General features: G+C 44.0%; 1 long non-coding RNA gene across 1 annotated transcript; it reads right to left on the reverse strand.

The window, feature by feature from the left end:
* Window positions 1-11,680: 11,680 nt before the first annotated feature.
* Window positions 11,681-21,220, reverse strand: LOC130154772 (uncharacterized). The gene is made up of 3 exons (XR_008823855.1): window positions 21,004-21,220; window positions 17,544-17,691; window positions 11,681-12,091 (listed from the first exon to the last, which is right to left on the reverse strand). It is a non-coding gene; the product is annotated as an uncharacterized LOC130154772 (long non-coding RNA).
* Window positions 21,221-21,554: the final 334 nt, after the last annotated feature.

A 21,554-nucleotide genomic window follows, 5' to 3' on the forward strand; every position in this document is an offset into this window, starting at 1 on the left:
TTCTGTTTTGTCTGATATTTTTGCCCAACAATTTTCAGCCCTCAGAGCCTCTCACAGCTCGGTTTGGACCTGATCACTTTTTTGCACCACCGATCACACCAAAACAAGAACTTCTTAAACTCTGCTGAGATTACCAGTTATAAACAAAGGCTTCACACCTTTCTCTCATTTAAGAATGGAGTAGTTTTTAGTGTAGCTATGGTACAGGAAATTAGTGTAGCAACAGTGCAAGAACTTACAGAGCAGGAAAATGTGTGTTTCAAAAAGTAATTTCAGTCTCACTCATGCTCACTCCTCCTGTACTCACAGGCACCGAGGTCACCCAGGCATTCTGGCAGGGTCCCGCATGAGATGGGACCAAGGCTGCCAGATGCCAAGTCCTCACTGCATCTGTTTGGCTCCTCTTCAGTGGCAAGCTACAAATTTTTGGGCAGGTCTTTTGCCATCTTTAGGAGCTAGCAGTAACTATGGCATAACCCCTTTGTCTTGAAATCTCTCTTACCTCATCCCCCAAGAGCCCTAGGACAGGTATCTGCTCAGCGCCCTTTTTTGTTCCCCATTCATTTTGGGTCCCGCAGTCTGCCTTCCTGCTGGGAGAAGAGGAGAAGGACTCGCACACGGGATGTGCTCCGATCTTGTTGTAATCCTTCTATTACCGGAGCACAATTTTTTTTCCCCAAGGAGTCATCTGCGCAGCGGCTTTATCAGCACCCATGCCTTCTTCTGACAAGCCATCCATGTAAAGCTTATCAGGGCGCATGCTGCTGGGTTTGTCACAAACACCACATTTGTCAGTGTTTACCCAGTTTCAGTGCAGTCAGTCACGTCCTTGGTTATCACTACAGACCATTCTTTTAACCCTTGCTCTGTTGCTTCTTCCAGTCCTCTCTCTCTGTCTCTTACAAACACACACATACCTCCATTCATATTTCCTTCAGGCCAGCTGTAGTATTTCTGCTTCTTCAGCTGCATGCCTGCCTTATGCATGGTGTGCCAGGACCTTTGCCTCACAGGTCATCACTGCAGCTGTGAAAAGGTCTCCTTGGCTTGGTTAGGTTATGGGAGACTCTAATAACAGCAAAGGAAGCAGATTTTAGAGCTGTTCTGGGGTCTGCTCCTGCATGCAGCTCTGCTGCTTGGATGTAGCCAGATCTCCTGCTTGGAGCTTGTGCCACAGCATGCACCAGTGCAGCACCAGCGGCAGCCCCCCAGAAATTAGAGGATGCTGAAATCCAAGAGAGGAACAATGCAGCTTGTCCCTGGGTGTCAATACCAGACTTACCAGGAGGGATTTAAACCAGATTACACCCAAGATCTCACTGACAATGTTACAGCTGGAGCTGTTTTCAGTCTGTCACATGCTGAGCAGCTCCCAGTGACAGTATGGGATGAGACCATTGTCACTAGTGTAGTGCAGACCTGGTAGTGTTCCTATGCTAGGCTCGCAAGGCAAGGCTGGCATTAACCTCAGCTTCCCCCATAAAGCTCCTGGCGAGACAGGATAGCTGCAATTATCCCATAGCAGTCACAAGACTCACAAGGAGGCTTTTGTGTGCACATATTTTCTCATGCTCGTGTCACAACCTTCCGAGTCCAGCCTTCTCTCAGCCCATGGACACCAAGGCCAGGACTGTCTCACTACTTTCCCACTATTCCCAGGCTCCCCTTGACTCTGTGGCTTTCACAGCTGACTCCAGCTCCCCAGCAGTGCTGTCTCCCCACACATACGGGGAACTAATACCAAACAGGTAATGCTAGAGCTGACCATCATGCTTTTCCATCTGTTGAAACCCAGCCTTTCCCTAGTAATGAAACATAACATTTAAGTTTGTCACAGTGCTTTCCACCCATAGACTGCCAAGCACTTTACAGGGGTCAGCACCGTTAGCCCCATTTCCCCAGATGATGAAAAAGCACAGGAGAGCAGCAAATATCCAGCCTGATGCTCTGTCCCCTGGACCACCTCATCTGCTTGTCTTGGGAAGCTCCCACGAAGCAGGGCTCCTAGCATGCTCCCTCCTGCTGAGAGGTGGAGTTCCCAGGGCCGGGGAAAGAGCAGCACGCTTTGGCTACACCTACTCTTACATTCATCTTCTTTCATTTTGATATATTCTTTTGTGTTCTGCCAGACTAATAACAACTTGGAGATTGTCAGCCTAGTAAAGTTCATGCACAACTCGTGCTACAAGATCTATGTAGTTCTGCTATCACTTTAAAAATGTGGGGGAAAAATGGACAATGTCATTTAGGCAAGGAGAAACATGCTGAAAGAGAAACACAGGCAGCAGAGCCCTGCAGCAGGAAAGAAGGCATCCTCCATGCTTCCTTCCCGCAGACTGACTTCAGGGGCAGAGGCAGGAGAAACCAGCAGGAGTTAAAACAGTTACTTGCTACTTTAGGCATTAGGGACTACCTAACAGCAGTCCTGATGCGTTATATATAACCTCTGTGAAATGCTAGTAAACCTAAAGACTAACCACTACACCACACCAAAAGTTCCTGAGATGTGGTTTGCAATATATTACAATGCAAATTTATGGTTACAGTCTTCTGAGAAGTAAATGGGCAGAAGAGGCTCTCCAAGATGCCTATTTACAGAAGGGCATCTATTCCCAGCCAGGCTTATGGGATTCAGTTAGCATTCTCACAGACACCAAGTGGCCACAACACTCAAAGGTCCTTAAACTGGTAGAGAAATTACTAGTCTCTGAAGCTGAGACACGCTTTGTAACCTAAAAAGCAACTGTAAAATTACTGTCTTTAACAAGGACTTCATAGCATGAGGCCAGGTTCTGTTGTAAAACACTACTTTTAAGATGACATGCAAAGGCTTAGCGTCACAGTTGGCTTAACTCCCCTGTTTGATCTGCCACAAAAAGGGACTATCCTACCTCTTTCTTCTGCCATAGTTCTACCTTGCATTTGTGCAAGTGCAGATTGCTTTTCTAAAAAAAAAATATATATTTTTTTTTAAACCAGGCTGCTCTTCAGATAGGTTAAGTTCTCTGGTCAGGCTGACAGTCACAAGTGCAGCGTGGGAAAGAAGAGGTGGTCTAACTGTCCTTTTTAGCAGGTGGGGTAGACATAGCTCGACACTTCACATGTTAAAACCACTTGCTAAACTATTCTTTAAACTTGCAACTGATTCATTTCAAAAGAAGGTCTTAATTCTCTCTGGCTAATGATAGAATAAGTCCTAAACACACTTCTGGAACATTCTTTTCTTCTTTTCTTCATGGCTTTCATGCTTTTTGTCACAACAGTATTTCTAAGTTGTGTAAACAAGAATCTGACCACTAGCTTTACCAGAATAAAGTTCTTTCCAGCTTCAACTAACAATGTTTACCACAGTCTCAAACTAAGCTGACAAACAGTAGGCTTCCTATACTATTTCAGAAAAGCAAGACTAAATATATAGAAGCTGTAGATCAACTCACTGAGAACATTCAATTCCAGGCAAAATTGCAGATTTCCAGTGTGTTTCCCAAAAAGCAGCTGGAACCAGAAGCTAAGGGCGGATCCTGGCCAAGAGCAGATGCTCTCCCTGGCAAGAGCTGCCCCCTGCCATTGTGGCAAAGAGCAGGTAAGAGGGAGTGACAGATTTCAGCAGAGGACCAGATCCCACTCTGTTACCTGTCCCTACCACCTTCCACATAGGAGGAGCTCCACCTTCCCTCCTGTTGCATGCCTGCTCCCTGGGCTTTGCCATGCACCATGGATGTTTCTATCCCATCAGCTATGCTGCAGGGTCTCCGAATTCCCTATATCCCTCGCTTTTGGAGGAGTCTCCCCCTTCTTGCTACAGCCCAGGGAGGAAGGTGGAGAGGCTGCTGCCTCCCCTGCCCCCACCTGCAGCATCACTATGAGTGAATATCAGAAACCACAGCCGCTGTACCCACAGTTCTCGCCGCTGTCTCCAGAGCCCTCCGAGCCGAGTGCGAAAGCGCTGTGAACTGACTGACTGAGGGGTTGAAGTGGTTTCTACATCCTGAACTGCTGATTCACCTCTTCCAGGCAGAACACAGAGCTCAAAGGCCAGTGATGGTTTGAGCTTTGGCTGAAAGATTGCAGATAGTTAATGAAAAAACAAGCTAATTCTCAGTCCTTTGTAAAAATAGGCCTATTTTCTTTTCATCCTCTCCCCCAAGAGCAATCTGGCATTCACCGCCCTCTATGATCAGGCCAAAGACTCTCAGGAGGATCAGAAACAAAGGGGAAAATACAAATCAAACTAAGAGCCTTTAACTTCTATTCATGCAAAATAAAAATGTCTGCTCAAAGGTGCAAGTCCCAGCCTGTAAACCACTCAGCCACCCCAAAAGGGTTACTTTTTGATCAGAAGAGATGCAGTGTACAGATGGATGAAGGTCACAAGGGAGCATGGGACAGTGCGGGTCAGACTGATGGGCACGTGTCTCCTCATACCAGAAACTTAAATCACTGGCTATGGAGTATGTTGACATTACAAGGGGAATTTGAAAGGCAATATGAAGGCAGACAGTGAAGTGGCTCTGCAGATCCTCATGGAAAGCTCTTTCCAAGCTGGAAGGGACCAGTAAAAGCCTAAGAGCATTCAGACAAGAACTCTAACAGGCAAAGTTGTAGCATTGCTGGTGGTGGCTGAGCACTGACAAGAGTACGAACAGCGGTGACTGCTATACCACCTGCGTTGCCCTGGAGTTGAGTTGCCCTGTTCACCAGCTAGCACAGCACAAAGGACAGAGGGACAAGGAGCCCAAAGAGCAGGCTGGAAAATTGATCTTTCCAGCTGCATTTGGAGGGAGTGAATGCATGAGAGGACACAAGTTGATGGATTTGTTCAGCGTGCACTTAGATGACTCTGTTCCCTTCCATCTGGTCTCTCACACTTTTTCCTTTAACTTATTTCTTAATTTGTACTGCTAACGTAGTGCTGCTTCAGAGCACAACGCTGGTTTTGTGTCTCTCCTTGTCTTACAGCGAGGTTCCCTCCCAATAACTTTAATCTGAGTGACCTTTACCCTTGCCTCCTGTTCTCTCACTTGGGCTATTGCTGGCTTTCAAGCTAGACAAGCTGAAAATTACTGCAGAAAAAAAGAACAAGGCTAGCAGCAAGGATGAGCACCTTTTCTCTCTCCAGCAGTAAAAATTTATGTCAAATTATGCCCACTGCCGAAGTGCACCCTTAGGCTCTGCTGCTCTCCATGTAAGCATACTGGCAACAGCTCTGCAGCTAGGAAATGCTGATGGAAATGTTTGCCATAAAACTTCAGCTCTGCTCAGGGAAGGGAAGCTTCCACTGAGCTATGAAGCCTGTCCTCAGACCTAGCTGACAAAACTGTAACAAAACACAATTGAAGAAGTAGACCCCATCTAACTCATCTTTCAGAAAACCAACAGGGGTGCTTCTCTTCTGAATGTGACCCAGAATTTTACATTTTAAACTTGATTGGTCTCAAGCAATACTAATCCCTTGTGCGTTGGCTACCCAACCAAAGTCATCTTAGTATCACCCACTTCACCCTCAAGTTCGGCCTGAACACCTATGTCCTTCACCGCATCCTAACCACCCTGAACAGGCCATCTCCAAACTGAGAACCCAGCTCTTGTCTCAACACACTTCAAACCCAATTCAGCTCTGGGCAACACTGTCATTGAGCATCGGGCTAGTAAAAAGGTACAAAATACCTAGCCAGGGAAGACATTCGTTACTGTGAGAGGGTGGTGAAACAGTGGAAGAGGTTGCCCAGAAAAGTGGTGGATGACCCATGCCTGGAAGTGTTCAAGGCCAACTTGAACGTGGCTTTGAGCAGCCTGGTCTAGTAGCAGGTGCCCCTGTCCATGGCAGGAAGGTTGGAACTAGATGATCTTTAAAGTCCCTCCCAACCCAACCCATTCTATGGTTCATGATTAACCCCAAAGTCGGGTTCGCTAGTTGCTCCCAGCCCCACAGGTGCTCAAGGTATAAAGATGTCTTAGGAAAAGAAGGAATGTGACCAAGCCTGATACTTTTGCACCATGCTAAGCCAGTTATACAACTTGGGAAAGGCCAAAGAGATTATCAATTGTTATAGCTTTTGTAACTCTTCCCTTTTCAGGTGTCCAGCCTCTTAAATTTAGTCTTTCTCCTCTACAGATTCCTTGAGGGTTTTCTACATATTTTTGGTAATTACAAGTCAAGAGGCAAACAGAGGCTGCAGTTGTCACAGTAAGGTTACCCACAGGACAACCTTCTCCCTCCATGGTAATGCAGCAGTGCATACAATATAGGAAAGCAAATAAACTATGAGTTATGGCTGTCACAGATTATATATAGATAGATACAGATATATATGCATACACACACATACCTCTGCATATCTTTTCCGGACAACATTGTCTGGAAATATTTCTAGTCTATTCAGTATTTGAATGTCCAATTTTCCTCCCAAAGTTGCATTAGCTGTGCTTTTACAAGCTTGGCTTGAAGCCTATTATTTCCTCTTTATGTTTCAAATCACTCTTGGCTTCTTTAGACTTTTTCCTCTGACTTAATTGGTATTTGTACTGGTCCTCCTAGCACTGACAAACTCCATCTGTAAATCAGCAATGATTTTGTACTTTTTAGATCATTATTGAAAATGTCTAATGCCATCAGGCCTCTTGCAAAATACCTCTGAAAACACAGCTGTTTAATGATGATTTCCTTTGATAACTATTTTTGAGGTCTGTTGTTATTCAGGTCTTAATCCCTTAGTTCATTCTTTGCTGGAGAGTCACAGGGAGACTTTTGTAATCAGAACATCAGACATTCATCTATTGCTGTGGAGAAGTTTAAACACAAGATATTCATATTTGCTGTTTCCAACCACATTTGCTATCTCTGAAAAATAAAACAAGTGCAAATAATTAGTTGGAAAATAGATCAGATAAAGGACCAGCTACCTTCCCAGTCCTACACTCATAATCCACCCCCTTGGCTATCAAATAGCAGCCAGGGAGATTAGTTCTTCCAGTTCCCCTTTTCTGAGGTGGTTCCTAACCACCAGAGAAGTTAGACTTCAGAAGTCCCTTAACTTACAGCCAGGGTTTAGTCAATATTCACTCAGTTATTCAAGAATACTTTTTTTCCCCTAGAACTCTGATGATCCTCCAGCCTCGTTTGCAAAAACAAATCAAGAAGAGAATGTTAATAGTTATAACGTGCATAAGACAAAATGCAGCCCATTTTTTCCAAATAAGAATCACACCAGGCTTGTTTGATATCTATTTTGTTAAGTCATCTGACTGACTTTGTAAACAAAAAAAGCCTTCAAGAAAGCAAAGACAAATGAAAATGCCTATCGGAACTTGAAATAACTTCCCCCACCCCTCCTTATAAATGCATTCTCTAGCCAAGTTCCAAACCCAAAAGGAACATATCCCTTGAATTTCTTGCCGCAGACTCTTGTAGGTGGGATTATCTCTGTTCTAAGATGCAGATTCACATGCTTGCTTGAGGGGACCACATGAACCCACAGGTTTGCTTCCATCTGGGATGAGTAATTTCCTTTTTGATGCATCCATTCCCATTATCCATTTTAACAGCGCTATCCATTTCTACAAAAATATTATTCTGCAAGTTGCTTTGACAAGTCTTAACCTCTAAAAACCCAAAATACTATCGAACTAGCTATTAAGAGTTGGTTATTGGGGAGATCTATCCAGTAATTTAGACAGAACTGATGTCAAACTAAATTGGCAATCATTCTCCAGGCTACCCACCACCATACTGCTGGGATATTGGTCAACAATAGCACCTCTCCCATTGCCTGGGATATCCCTAGTGTTCTACTGTAGTTTGTTGAAAACTAACTGAAAAAAATCATAGAGCATAGATCTTCTCAGAAAGTATTTAGCACAATTAATTTCAAATTATAAAACTTTATTGCCCCCCAAATGTTAATCTACAAAACAGTCTACTTAATTATCATACTTCCATGAAATATTCCTTCATACCAGAATTCATTCTGCCCACTCACCCCCAAAATCTGGAAAAGTATTTAACCAACACTTTTGTGGTTTTTTTCCCCCCTGCATCATCACTAAAATCTTAGCCCCGCCACCACCCTAATTATTATGCAATTGCTAGATATAAATTATTTTGTTCCTAAGGCACACAAAATGCCTCCTTTGAACTGTGCTTGGTCCTGCTAACTTTAGATTTGTGCCTGACATCCTTACTTTCTCTAAATAATCTTCCCCAATTCTCAGCCTGTATTTTCTATCAGATGTTCCTCATTTCCTCTTTCTCCACTTCCTTTCCCTTTACTTATTTGCTGCTTTCACTGTCTGAATAACTAGCCAAAGTTATCCTCATTCTTGGTTTTGGAGTGCTAGTCAGTATGTACTCTTCAAATTTGCAGTCTTCATACACATTCCTTGACTTTTCTTCCAGCAGATTTTACTTTATTACCATTCCATGCTGGAGCAATCACTGGTCCATGGAGACCAGTCATTCAACAGTGGTGATTAATTCACTACATGTAGAGAGAGCCCCGAGCCAGAGTTCAGTTTGGTACCTTTTATATTAGAATCAATATACTTTAGAAGGATTACTTCTTTTTACTGCTGTCTGCCGGAGATCAGTATCGTGCTTTCCCTAGGCTGAAGTTCCGTGTCCCGTTCCCCCCCTCCCGCAAGGTATTCATACTGATCACTGATACAGTCTGTTGTTCTGTATGACCCTGAACAGAATTTCTTTCTCGGCCATGTTAGCATACTGATTCAAATTTCAAGGCTGACACAGGCTTCCTAAAACTGAAGAGTAGCTTTTCAAACCTATTTGTTACAGCGCCTGTGGACAAGACTCCCAGCAAACAGGTCTTTCTGACCTGCTCTGTTTCTGACCCACTGAAATACTCCCTAATAATTCCTGTCTGATGAAAGAACATGTCCTCAGTGCGCATTTGTGCCTCATTTCAAGGTGGAAACTTTCCTGCTAGCTGATAGATACTGCCTGTCCTGGACTCCCCCCCCCGCCACCCCGTGTTGAATCTACCAATTGCTGCCTCTGGAAGACATAGCACGGGAGGCGCTTTCAAAAACACTGCCTCATGTTGTCTTCTCCCACACATGAAATGTGGTTTCTTGCTATTGCACTAATTTTCATTAGGCTTTTGCAAGACGACTCCCATGTTCTGCAGGTCGGCCCATTCTGACACCATCACCGCCTCTTCTGCAATTAGCTTGAGCACTAACTGTCAGTTTTCTTCTACCTCTTAAAAATTCCACTTTTTAAAAGAAGGCTTATTTGGTCCTCTTTGCTAAATCAGCTTTCATTGTCTAAGTTTCTTCCCCGTGATTCCTCCCCTCACTAGAAAAGGCATCTCCGTTCATGCATTATATTTCATTTTTGGAATGAAACTTTTTAAAGACTGGTTTCAAAGCTATTCTTATCTCCCTTTTCAGCAGAGGAAAATTATTTCTAAATATTTCCAGCTTCACTCATGACTGCATAAACTAATGAGCTAACCTTCTCCTGCCAGCCTTTGCTTTACATTTTGATGTAAGTTAGACTGAGAATATACTTCTTCCCCTCAAACACCGTTCATTACATTCTATGAAATTAAAAACTTGGGCAGACCTAGTGTACCATTTTATTTGTTTCAAGACAAAAACACCATCACACTTTGATTCCCTGTTGGCGTAACAATGGCAAAGGAGAGGCTTCTACCTGGTACGGAAGAAGAAACTATCCAAATAGCGGAAACTACTACCCCTAAGCTTCTCACTCAATTCAAAGGCTAAGTTTCCACCCAGATCTTTTTCTAGTTTACTGCTTCTTGCCTGTTTGCCTTGTTGGCGTTTAGAAGCCCCACACGGAGCCCAGCACCGTCAGCAGTGCAGAAAGATGGGCTGTATTGCAGAAGTTGCTGCGAACAGGGGGCACGACACCCAGATGGACAGAAGACGATACTAAACTAGGAAATGTTTCTGCCAAGCGCCGTGCCTAGTGCTGCTACGTGCGCCCTGCCAGCTAATTATAAAAGGCAAGCGCCAGTACAAGACATCTCGGGGAAAAATTCCCGTGCAATAAGCACTTGCAGCCGATGCCGCGTCCCGCCCCCGCTCCCCAGGCCCGCAGCGAAGGCGAGTGCCGGCCGGGGTGCCGAGGGAATCCCTCCCTCCCCTGCGCCCTACCGAGCCGGCTCTGGCCCCCAGCCCACGCACCGAGAGCCCCTCGCACCCAGCACCGCCACCCTTCCACCCTCAGAGCTACCGTTTTCCACCGCCGCTTCCTCACGGCCAGCATCCCCACGGAGTTTGCCCCCCACCCCGGAGCGCGGCGCCGCGGGCTGCAGCCGCGGACCCGCCGCCGGCTCCCCCGGCGCGGCGGGCGGGGAATCCCTCGCACCGACGCGGCCAAACTTCTGCCAGACACCGGCGCGGAGCCTGCGCTGCCGCCCGCCCCGCTGCGCCGCCCGGGGACCCGCCAGCCCGCCGCCACCTCCAGCCGCAGTCCCCCTGCCCGGGCACAGGTTGACATTGTCCCTTCGGAAACGGCCAGGAACCCAAAGGCTGGAAGATGATGTCAGCCGGGGGAGGACTGCGGCAAGGCTGCACCCACCCAGGCGAGCCCCCGCCGCCGGCAGCGCTCCGCGGGCGCGGAAAGGACGCGCCGCCCGGGGATGCCGCAGCCCCCCCCGGGCAGGGGCTCCCCCCAACACGCACAGCCTCCCCCGAGCGCCGGCCGCGGGATGCCGCCAGCCCGGGGGCGCCCCGCCGAGCCCTGCCTCCCCCCGTGCCCCCTCGCCGGGGTCAGGGCTGCTGCCGGCGACCAGTGTTCGCCCCGGTCCTTACCCTTTGGCTCGTCCATCCGTGCCGGTGCGGGCTCCCTCCTCCCTCTCCCCCTCCTCTTCCTCCCTCAGCCTCCGCCGGCTCTGCGCTGCCTTAGGGAGAGGTGCTCATGAAAATGGGCGCTGTAGTGGTCCATGGCTGTGGGAGGGGTTAGTTTAACTCTACATGACTCAATCCATCCAACTTGCGGGCTGACCTCCCGCGCTCCTCGAGGCGCGGATCCCCGCGGGGCCGCCGCGCTCCCCGCGCCTCGGGCTCCTCCGCCCGGCCCGGGGGTCCCGCCCGGCGCGCGCCCGGGGGGCTACCCGCTGGCTCTGCGGGGGCCGCGGCCTGGAGCAGGGCTGCATGGCTGGTGCCGGGGAGGAGGAGGTGTCATTTCGGCTGCAGAAAGTCTTCTCTAGTCGGCTGGTTCTTTTCGTGTGGGTTTTTGCCTTTTTCTTTTTTTTTTTTGGTTTGGTTTTCTTTCTTTCTTTTTTTTTTTTTTTTAAGTTGCATAAGACTGAGCAGATACCCTTAGCACCGGTGAGGTACACGAACTGTCCTGAGAAGACATGACCTTCCTTCTTTCTATCTATGAGGTCCAGCCCACAGCAAAAAAAAAAAACCAAAACAGCACAAAAACCAAACCAAAAAACCCCAAACAAAACCCAACCACCAAGCCATGAAAGGAGATGAATCTGCAGTAACTGCTGATAGGTCACCTCCTGCACCTAGCTGCCCCATGGAACGACTCGCACTGCTGGCTGCAGCTCCTGGGGAGCTTCCAGGAAAGCCAATTTTCAACTACTTGTCCGGAAGGCCTGAAGGGACCCCCACCCCCAGATCCCCCCCCACTGCCTTTTACCCTTACGGAGCCCCCCCACACCTCCCAGGTTGACTCCACACAAATAAATACAGGACAGCGCTGGAGGACTCTCAGCAACTTTTCTCTGCAGCCTCTGAAGTTCAGGCCCTTTCCAGGCACCACACATGTCCCCACACCCCTGCCTACAGTTCTGTCAGCCTCCCACCCCAAAGGAGGTTGCCAGCCACCCTGTCTCTTTCATTTCCTTCTCAAAGCAGCAGCCACCAGCTTCCCAGCACCTTCCCTGCTGGTCACCTGGAGGGTGAAGTCACCAGGGCACAAGGCACCACCACCTGCAGCCAGCTGCCATGCCCTGCTCGTGCCAAAGCCAGCTCCACTCTCAGAGATGTCACTTTTACCAACTCATCCTCCTGCTCCTGGGGCTTCTCTTTGCAGCCAGACAAGTGGACATGCTGCCCTGCAGCTGGGCACCACCAGCTTCCAGTTGTCCTAGGGAGAGGCAGGAAGAGCAGGGTCCTGATGCTAGGGACCTGGAAAACCACATCTGGATGTGGGTTTTCAAGTCCCTGCCGTTATTGCAGCCCCATTGCAAACAAAGACCAGCTCTTTCTCCTTCACATTGACCCGGCCTGTATTACTGCAAACTGGTAAGACGATGCTCCTGTTTATAATCTCTCTGGGAACAGGAAAACAGGGATCTACAAAATAAAGCAATCTACACAATTAAGGCTTTAGTGAGTTAAATTCTTTCTGAATTACTGTCAGCTTTGGTTCAAAAATGTAAGTGTTTATCACCTTGGTCAGAAAAATTGGCCTGGGCAGTGCAAATAAGGGAGAACTGATCTTACCTCCAGTGATAATGAGGCAACATTTTTAGAGGGTTTAGCATGGCAGAAGTAATTTTGTCACCTTGAACACCAAATCTTTTAAAAATAAGGGTGTAGTTCATACACCGCTCAGTTAACAAGTGCAACTTTAAAACTCTTCACTGTCATAAACGTCAATTGCACAGATTTATCAGTAAGAAACACTACTGACTTTTTTAAAAAAACTGATAAGAGTATGAGAGCTTATGTACCAGTCACACACTGACTTCTGCAAATCGTATTTTCTGGTAGAGTGTCATCACAAGAAATAAGAGATGCATTAAAAGTGCCACATTAAATGAACTAAACCCCACTGAATAGTAGTTTTAAAAAATACGGTTGGAATTTGGAAATTATTTGCAAATGGCTGTGCTTAGACTCACTCCAGAAGCTCAGCTGGGCTTATGGAAGAGCTCCCCTAAAGGCTGAGGAATTAAAATTTAACAAGTGGAAGATATCTACGGGCCCCCCTCAGAGAAAGGTAGGCATGACTCCACGTCATGTCTAACACCTCTTATGGATGCTCAGACTGATGTATTTCAAGTCCTTTAAAACTGTGTATGTACCTGACAAACTACAATAAGCTCTTTTATACAAGTCTGCCAGTAAGTTTTTTTTTTTTTCCTGAGGAAGTTCAGCTTCAAACGGAGACAGAGGAAACCTTTATGGGGAAGGACAGGCCATCATTAGTCAGTGATCATGAAACATGCAGTGCTGTTCTTGCACAAAAGGAAGTTGTCACCTGCAGCATAAGGTCCCTTTGGGAAAGAGTTGCTCTGAACCGTGGTAGTTATGGTCCGCTGCACCTGAAAATACCCAGGTCCTTCAAAGAGCTGCAGGGAACAGATTTCTGAGTTGAAGATGATCTACTTCAAGTGATGGACCAAGAAATACGTGAACAGTATTTCCACAGCTACAGAAGCAGAGAATGACATTGCATGCTATTTTGCAGCCATTTAGTTTGGGTGTAAGAGACAGCGATGAAACAAATTTTCCCCCTTTGGTTCTGAAAAGGAGGGGAAGGGTGGACTTTGTAGCCTCATGTGACATGAGATGCAGACTTCCCCTTCCACAGATGGCCAGATCCAGATTTGCCAGAGCAGTTAGGTTCTGCCTGATGAACTCAGCTGCCTTTGGGCAAACCTCTAACTGCAATCCACGACCAGCAAAGGGCAACAGCGGATTCTGTGTCGCAGTCATTTCCATAAGAAAAAAACAACCGGATGAAAAAAAAGCAGCCCCGGAGGCAGGCATTTGTACTCCGATAAGGCTCCAGACAGTGTGAAGAGGAAGCTTGAAAACACAGAAGAAAAAAAAAAAAAAAAAAAGAGGAAACCGAAGAGCTCAGGATGTAGTTTCCACACATCTTTAGCCAGGGGTAAGAACAGCAAAACAAAGAAGTGCCACTCTTCTACTCCTAGGACAAACCCAAGCATCCTGTGCAACTTCGTAGGAACAAAATACTTCTTAAATATCCATCATCTTCCCAGCCATAGGAAGAGCTTAGTCTCAACCGTCTTGCTCCTCTAAGTTTACACAAGTTGTATGTGTGTTTGTGTGCATCTAAACCCATGAAACTTCATAGGTGTCTCAAATTTGCTGTTTTGCAGATGAGGTATGCTGCCTTTGGGACTCAGAAAAGGAGCAAGAATGAGCAAGCACTGGGACACATTAACTCCATTTCCAGAAGACAAAAGGAACCAAGGTGATTACACTGGAATCCAGGACCAGAACCTCTTGGCTTTGGGATGGGGAAAGGAAACCGCCTGTAGGAAAAGTCAGTGAGCCTGGGAACAAGCCTACAGGCATTAGAAGCCTTTGTAGCTTGCTTCCACAGAAAGAATCAGTATGAAAACATCTCAAATATTTTAAACAAACAGGCCATCCCATCACCAGTCTCAAGAACAATATCAAAGTCACCTTTCCATGTTTGCTTAGGGGCATGGTCTGGGGGTGTTTAGGTGAGGGCATCAGCCTCAAGAAACTTTGTGTGTAAACACTGGCCTTAGCAGGGATAGGCTGAACAGTCCTCAGGCTTTCCTAGACATTTAGTCCCAGTGTGCTGGCTCATGTCACCACCTTCCAGCTGGCAGCCCTGGGACGAGGGGCAGCAGGTACCCAGCCCTTCATGCCCAGCACCTCTGCAACAGACGATAATTAGTGAACGTCTCCAGAAAGACAGTGAACACATTAAATTGCTGGGACCAGAATTCTCTAAAAAGGGAGGTTGATCCAAGTGATTAGGACAGCTTCCTTCTGGAAAGGAGGGCAGAAAAGAGGGGCCAGGCATTAGAGAAAGAAAAATAACCAAAGTGCTAAAGGTGCTAGGTAATTTTTTTCCCCCCTACAGCTTTCAGCCCCTTGGCCCACTCATCCCACATTGCAATCACCTCAGACTTTGACAGTTTTCACCACACAGCAGACCAAGTCCTCCCCACATCTCCAGGTTTTGCAATAGCTGAAGTTCAAATGCTTAATTTAGATACCCAAAACAATTCCTCTGAAAAGCATACCTCTTGGATGACTCCTGAGGGAACCAACAAACAAGCAACAAGCTATACAATACTTGTGTGCATGGAGCATTATTTTTAAAGAATGCAATTCTCTGAAAAAGGAAGAATTACTTTTGGTATTTAGGAAAAAGATGAGATGGCCTTCAGCTTCAACTTGCTGCAAACAAGTATTGTTCCTTAACCTTAAACATGAAATGCATTTTGTATAAAAGTGACTTAAGTTCCTTTGTTCATCTTACTTCCTTGTCTTGTTTTAAATATTTGTAACCCGCTGCTCAGAGGATACCACTATCCTGTGTCTATACCGATACTCACAGATCTTGTCACCCAAAACCTGTGTATCACCTCTAAGATAACACCTTTTGTACTGTGGTTCTTCTGCACTTTTTTTTTTTTTTTTTTACCCGTCAGTAAACATTACTATCACCTCTATCATTCAGCTCCAATACAAGTCCCTTTCATTTCTTTGCTGCTTCTTGCATCAGATCATGTCTCTATTGCCGGTTCCTCTTCTACTTCAGTGTAATTTCCTCAAAGATCCTGATACTATTTTGTTTTTAAGTGCAACAGATAAAATCATTTATCTTGTCTGTTACTCAACCACTACCCTCTTGTGATCTCTACTGACTTTTCTTCTCCATTCATGTTAAAGTTTCATAGCCTCTGTTCATCTCTTATTTTTGTGATATAGGAATCATAGCGCTCAGATGACACATCTGCAGAACAACCTGTTAGTTATTTACTGGTTTTGCGTAAAACCGGTAACAGAATTAGTGATGTTCATTAAAACTGACAAAAAAAAAAGGAAAAAAAAAAGAAAAAAAAAAGAAAAAAAAAAAGAGTTATTGCATCTTTTTGTAGAGGCCAATCAGTTTTCTAGTTAGGTTTGTTCTTCCAAACAGTCTTGGCTATTGAAGAAAAACTATTTTTACAAAAGATATGAAACACCCTTATTGTTAAAAATCCACAAAGCTTCCACAAAACATGCAAACAAATTCCCACTCAGCCTCAGAATAACAGAAGCAGCATGAATGATGGGCACTGAAGTGTCATTTGAAAGGAGCAGTACCCAAAGGCCTATTCTGAAACACCTTAAACTGCCAATTTAGTTTATGTATTCATTAGGTGTAACTCCATAACAGGCTTGCAATGTGTTATTCTATAAGTTTAACATACTTTCAATACCATTATCTCATAATATCATTAAAGGTTCTATCACTACTTTTATTTAATGTTACAAAGATACATTAACATACTAAAAGTAAAAACAGTCTTCATGAGCTCTACAGCTTAGTGCAAAAAAAAAGTATACCCTAAGTAGTAATATGTCATATTGGTCATTATCCAAGTACCTAGTTCACAAAACACCTGTTGCTTTTTCTGCTCAGGTTATTTATTGCACCTGCTATATTACCCATGTCAGCTGTAAATATTGTAAACCAAATTCCAGATGATCTTCAGTTTGCTTGGTAATTTTTAATAAAACCATCACAGTCCCAAACATAGGCAACACCCTGCCCTGTAAGTCTGCTTCTCAGATCATTTGTCATCACACACAGCACGTTGGTACTCCCCTGCTAGAAACAGAGCTCTTGGTTTTCCTTCCAAGCAAGCGCAAATAGAGCTAGGCATAAGTATTATTACTGGGTTTTAGCGGGTTCGTTAGTGTTGGAGGTATTTCCAAATCCTTTGATCTTTTATTCTTATGGTTTGCATCTTTTAGTATCTTTGTATTGTTTTACCTGACAGGAGTGGCAGACAATCCCTAATAATGGCTTACCAAAGCAAAAATTTCCAACTTTCCGATGTTCTCACAGAGCAGGGAGCCCTCACTGGCTACACAGGACAGAGTTCTTAGGAGCAGCTAATAACAATCTTCATCTCTTTAGTCTCACTTTTAATATTATGGGGCTACCAATACCTAGAAAAGAAAGGAGCTCTGTAAAATGGGATGGGTGAGGCTAATAAAAAGAGCCTCCAGTAGAAGAAAGTAGAAGTGAAGAAAAAGACAGCAAAAATATCCTTATCCTCAAAGATCTAAGAGGCTATAAGAAGAAAAAGTGAAGAAAGTATCAGGACAATCAGTAGTAAACGTAACATGACTAAGGGATAGCAAGTATCAGTTACCCCGTCTAACAAACAAAACTTCAAACTCCCCAAATCAGTAAAGGAGAGAAACAAAATATGAAAAAGAAATTAACAATATGCATATAGGCTTTCAATAATTGCTATATTAAGACTGAAGAAAGGAAATGTACTACCTCATCTGTAATACATACAGCTCATCTGTATGGTTTTATGACTAAAGTTAATTTTTGTCCTGTTAAATCCTAATTTAGCATGCAACAACATTGCTAGCAAAACAAATATACAATCATCCCAAAGCAGCTATTTTCAAAAGAGAACTGTGCATATTTAAACCAGGTTAAGTCACTCAATTTTAATATTTCTTCAAAAGAAGAAAAGTAGACAGAACGTGGAAAATATGCATAAAAAGGAAAAGAAAAACTTTAAAATAAATACTTTTAAAAATGCCTGAATTCAGCCCGACTACCCACTCACCCTCTGTTAAGTGATCTATTCTTTAATAAGGGAGCATCCGCAGAAGAAAGCCAGTGGCAGCACATAGACACATTGTCCATCAGATGTCATTCAGTCAATAGCAGAAGAGAAGCTGACTGCATCCACCCGGAGGGACTATCTGAAGACACTGGCAAAAAGGGAGATACCTTAAAAATCCCAACCATTTCTAATTTGCATGCTTGTTAACCATAGCCATAAATATACCCATGATAATTCAGCCCACCTGTTTTGCTGTGTTCTAGAAGCATAAAATGCTCTCCTTCTAACAGAGCTACAAAAGTAAGCTTTGCTGTGGGAAGTAATTAAGCACCAGTTTGTGTTTGATTGTTGACTATACTTTATCAAAAAGGAATCCACTAAATCTTTGCAACAGTATAAGCCTATTTACACCCCACCTCGTTTCAGTACATGCCTTCTCCAAGTTTATGCATGTCCACGAGCACCACAGAGAACTATCTATAGAGACGTGAGTTCTCAGATATTTTCAGACTTGCTCTCAAATTCTCACTATGAGATTTCTCTCCATGTGAATTTATGTATGCCTTACACGGCTTTGCATACAAGCATTTCAGTGTGGTCATCTTTCTTTAGTCTCTGGGAGGTTTCATGTTCCTTTCTAGTTTTGTACTTCAGTAGACTGACAAAAATGGGGAGAAAAAGGAGACTTCAGAGAAGTCCTGAATTTTAGAAAATACAGTATCTTAGTTTACTGGCAATTGACATTTATTTCTGCCACAGGCTCTAGTATTTTTGCCTTACATAAAGTCTTCTTCACTCCATTTCAGTTCTCTTTGAATTAGCTGAAAAAATGAAGTAACACTACATTTAAAGCAAACAAATTTTTATTTTTTGGTACTTTCATTGACTCATAAATTTTGGGGAAAAGGTTAAGTTTGATCATTTCCAGTTGTGTCAAGCTTAACACTTAATTCAAAGTTGAGAGACTATTTTATTTTATGAAATACAGTATTTGTGCATATATTAATAAGGGAAAAAATCAGTCTAGGGTCCATAGATTCATGTATATTGACTGCATGTTATGAATGGCTTTCCAGTCCTATTTCTCTCAGTGGACTTCCCCCTTTTCCCACTACCAACTACAAGTGATTAACTTCAATGCTGTGTTGTATGTACAGGTCTGCCTTCTTACTAAACACACCTAGATGATTTCAAAGCAAATTTACCTTTTTCTTCTTGAGCTCTTCTATATACCAAAATGTATGCTGTAATCATTCATCATGCAGGAAGCATAATTTATCCACTTTTTCCATGAATGCATCTCCAACTTGGCATCCAGTTTAAACTGTCATTTGTATTGTCAGTGTTTTCCCTGTATAGTCTCAACAGTGTCTTCACCTACTTAAATGTGTAAGTATATTCTTATCCAACAGTCCTGGTTCTAGAAATAGCCTTTCTACATCTCCCAGCATCATCAGATGGCCAAGTGTTTTCAAACTGAAAGTATTTTTTTCTGAAGTTAAATATGTCAGTATCTCTCATGCTGTCATTAAATTAACGCTTCAAAACCTCCAACTTGTCTGACTACGACAGCATCAATAAAACAAATTCTATCAATTATCTATTTAATAAACTATTTTCTATAATAGTGATTCCAGTTTTTCAGTTATATCAATATTTTTCAGTATCATTTCAGTATATAGGTAATAGTTATTGCGGTATTTCACCCAAACATCCTTTGGAAAAAGGAAGTTACAAAGGGGATGAAATTCTATGAACAGGTAGGAAAGTAGGCAGAAGGAAAGATTTAAGTCTGAAAAAATATTCCCACCTGAAAAGATTCATGAAGGACTAGGCAAATATGCTTGACTGGTTTTTTAAGTAATTGCAGCACAAGAGTTTCTTTTCCAAGGAAACTCACATCTCAAAAGCTCTTGTGCAACCTACTTTCTGGCACAAGGAGTTTTTTTGCCTCACAAATCAGGTACCTTAACTAGCTTAGTTACAGACTAGCAGGCTCTGAAATCAGTTCTCATCTGCAAAGACCCTGTTACTTGCATGGTGCTACCCTTCCCCAGGTGTGCTCGCCATGCTTGGAATAAGGCATTTCCACCCATCTGCGTCCTGCCGGTGATATTTCCAGCAGATAATTCATTCTACGGCAGCAATTGCACTCACAAAGCAAAAAGCTTGTCCCCTCACCGGCAGCTCTGGGTGACACTGGGGTAGGGAGGGGGGCACAGCTGGGTAGGACATCAACTGCTGCCTCCCGGCTCAGCCCTGGCTTCATGCTGGGCAGCGGAGCCCCCCTGCACCCAGCAGGGCCCTGCGAGGGACAGATAACTGCTGACAGCCACAGGCAGTTGGCTGTGAGCAGATTGTCATTTAAACAGTCTGCAGGACAAATACCCGACACATGCAGCAGCCTGGCTGTCACGCTTCTAGGATAGCCGGTCTGTTATCTGGATCACAGGCTGACAGCGGGCCTTCGTGTGACATAGCCAATACATGGAAATACAACATGCAAAAAACTAATTTCAGAGGTCTAAAAGCATTATCTGAGCCGAGAGGCACATCAATTCCATTAATTTTTGGTTTTCAGTCTAGTTTCAATCTACTTCTTAAAAGACTCTGGAGCATGAAAATAGGGTAAAAAGTTAATTCAATGAATAAATTCTAGTTTCAAACCCACTAGAAAAAAATGTCAATTTTCAAACTTCTTAACTTGCATTTCAAATTTCTTAAAAGTTTACATGGACCTTCTTTCTCTAAATTGATGACTGGTCTTTAAAGAGCTGTGGGTCATTAAGCAAAGTTTTTGGACCAACGCTAAGAGCTGCAAAAGAGAGCAACTGCCTGTGGAAGTTACTGATTTCATTTCTGTTCTCTTTCACACAGAGCAGACTTCCTCTGAACTCAGCTGTGTCTACTGGAACAACATTACATCACAGAAAATCTAACATGCTAAAAATATATCCTGTAGGTATAATCTTAATTATGCTTAGGTTAAAAAGATTTAGTAACCTTGGAGATAGAAAACAGTGTAGAAATGATTATTTTTAGCATCAAGGAACTTCTCCAAGCAACAATACCACACAGCGTAAAAATATACCAGGTCAGTACACTTTGGAGATTTCAAGTGTTTCATCCTCTTATGGGCTAAGCTACAGTCCTATTAACTTAAACGATATTACCCTGGAACACTTCCCATCCACGCACCCTACCCCCCAATTCATAGTCTGTATAACCAAAGAAATTACAGACATGCAAAGACATACAGGAACTTTAAGCATACCGTCTTTACAAACTGAGCTTGAATCGACAACAATGGAATTTTCAACTTGTCTTCAAGACACCCATCTGCTGCTTTAAATATAATTTGCAATACTGAGAGCAAAAGCTCCAAGTGACAGCCTGACCTTGGGTTGAAGAGGACAGTAATTTCTCCAGGGTCCCATGTTTGCTGGAACGTTCCTCATACCTTAAAGTCCTCAGGCTATAGTCACAGGCAGAAGTAGTCTCAGCAAGAGTGCTATGGCATCAACAATCCACATTATTTGCTCCTGTTAAATCATGTTTGTGTACCAATAGTCTCCCCAAGCTCCTCCTTCCCTTATGAATATGCCAAGCTGGTTTGCTGGGCAAACACAGCACACGCCAGCCCTTCCCATCTCCTAACTGGGTAACAAGTGCAAGTGTGTGAGTGTATGTGACTGTAGGAGGAAATAATGGAAAGTACCGTGTATCTGTTGATATCAGCTTGTTTATAGTATTAGCAGCTTCATTTCTGCTAAATAAAGGAGAAATTCTAATACTGGTAGAGAGAATCTCCCTGACTTGATGCCCTACCAGGGAAATGCATCGCATAGCGATACTTGCCTAACCTTTGTTAGCTGTGAAAAGAAACCCTAGTTTCTTTTGCTCGTAGTTCAGAACAAACAAAACAATTTCAATGCTTAGTGACAAAGCCTAAGCGGAAGTCTATACACTGAAGATTTATTAACAAAAAGATTTACCAGAAGGACATAAGTG

This window comes from Falco biarmicus, chromosome 9 (assembly GCF_023638135.1).
Source record: "Falco biarmicus isolate bFalBia1 chromosome 9, bFalBia1.pri, whole genome shotgun sequence".
In the NCBI taxonomy this organism is placed as follows: Eukaryota; Metazoa; Chordata; class Aves; order Falconiformes; family Falconidae; genus Falco; species Falco biarmicus.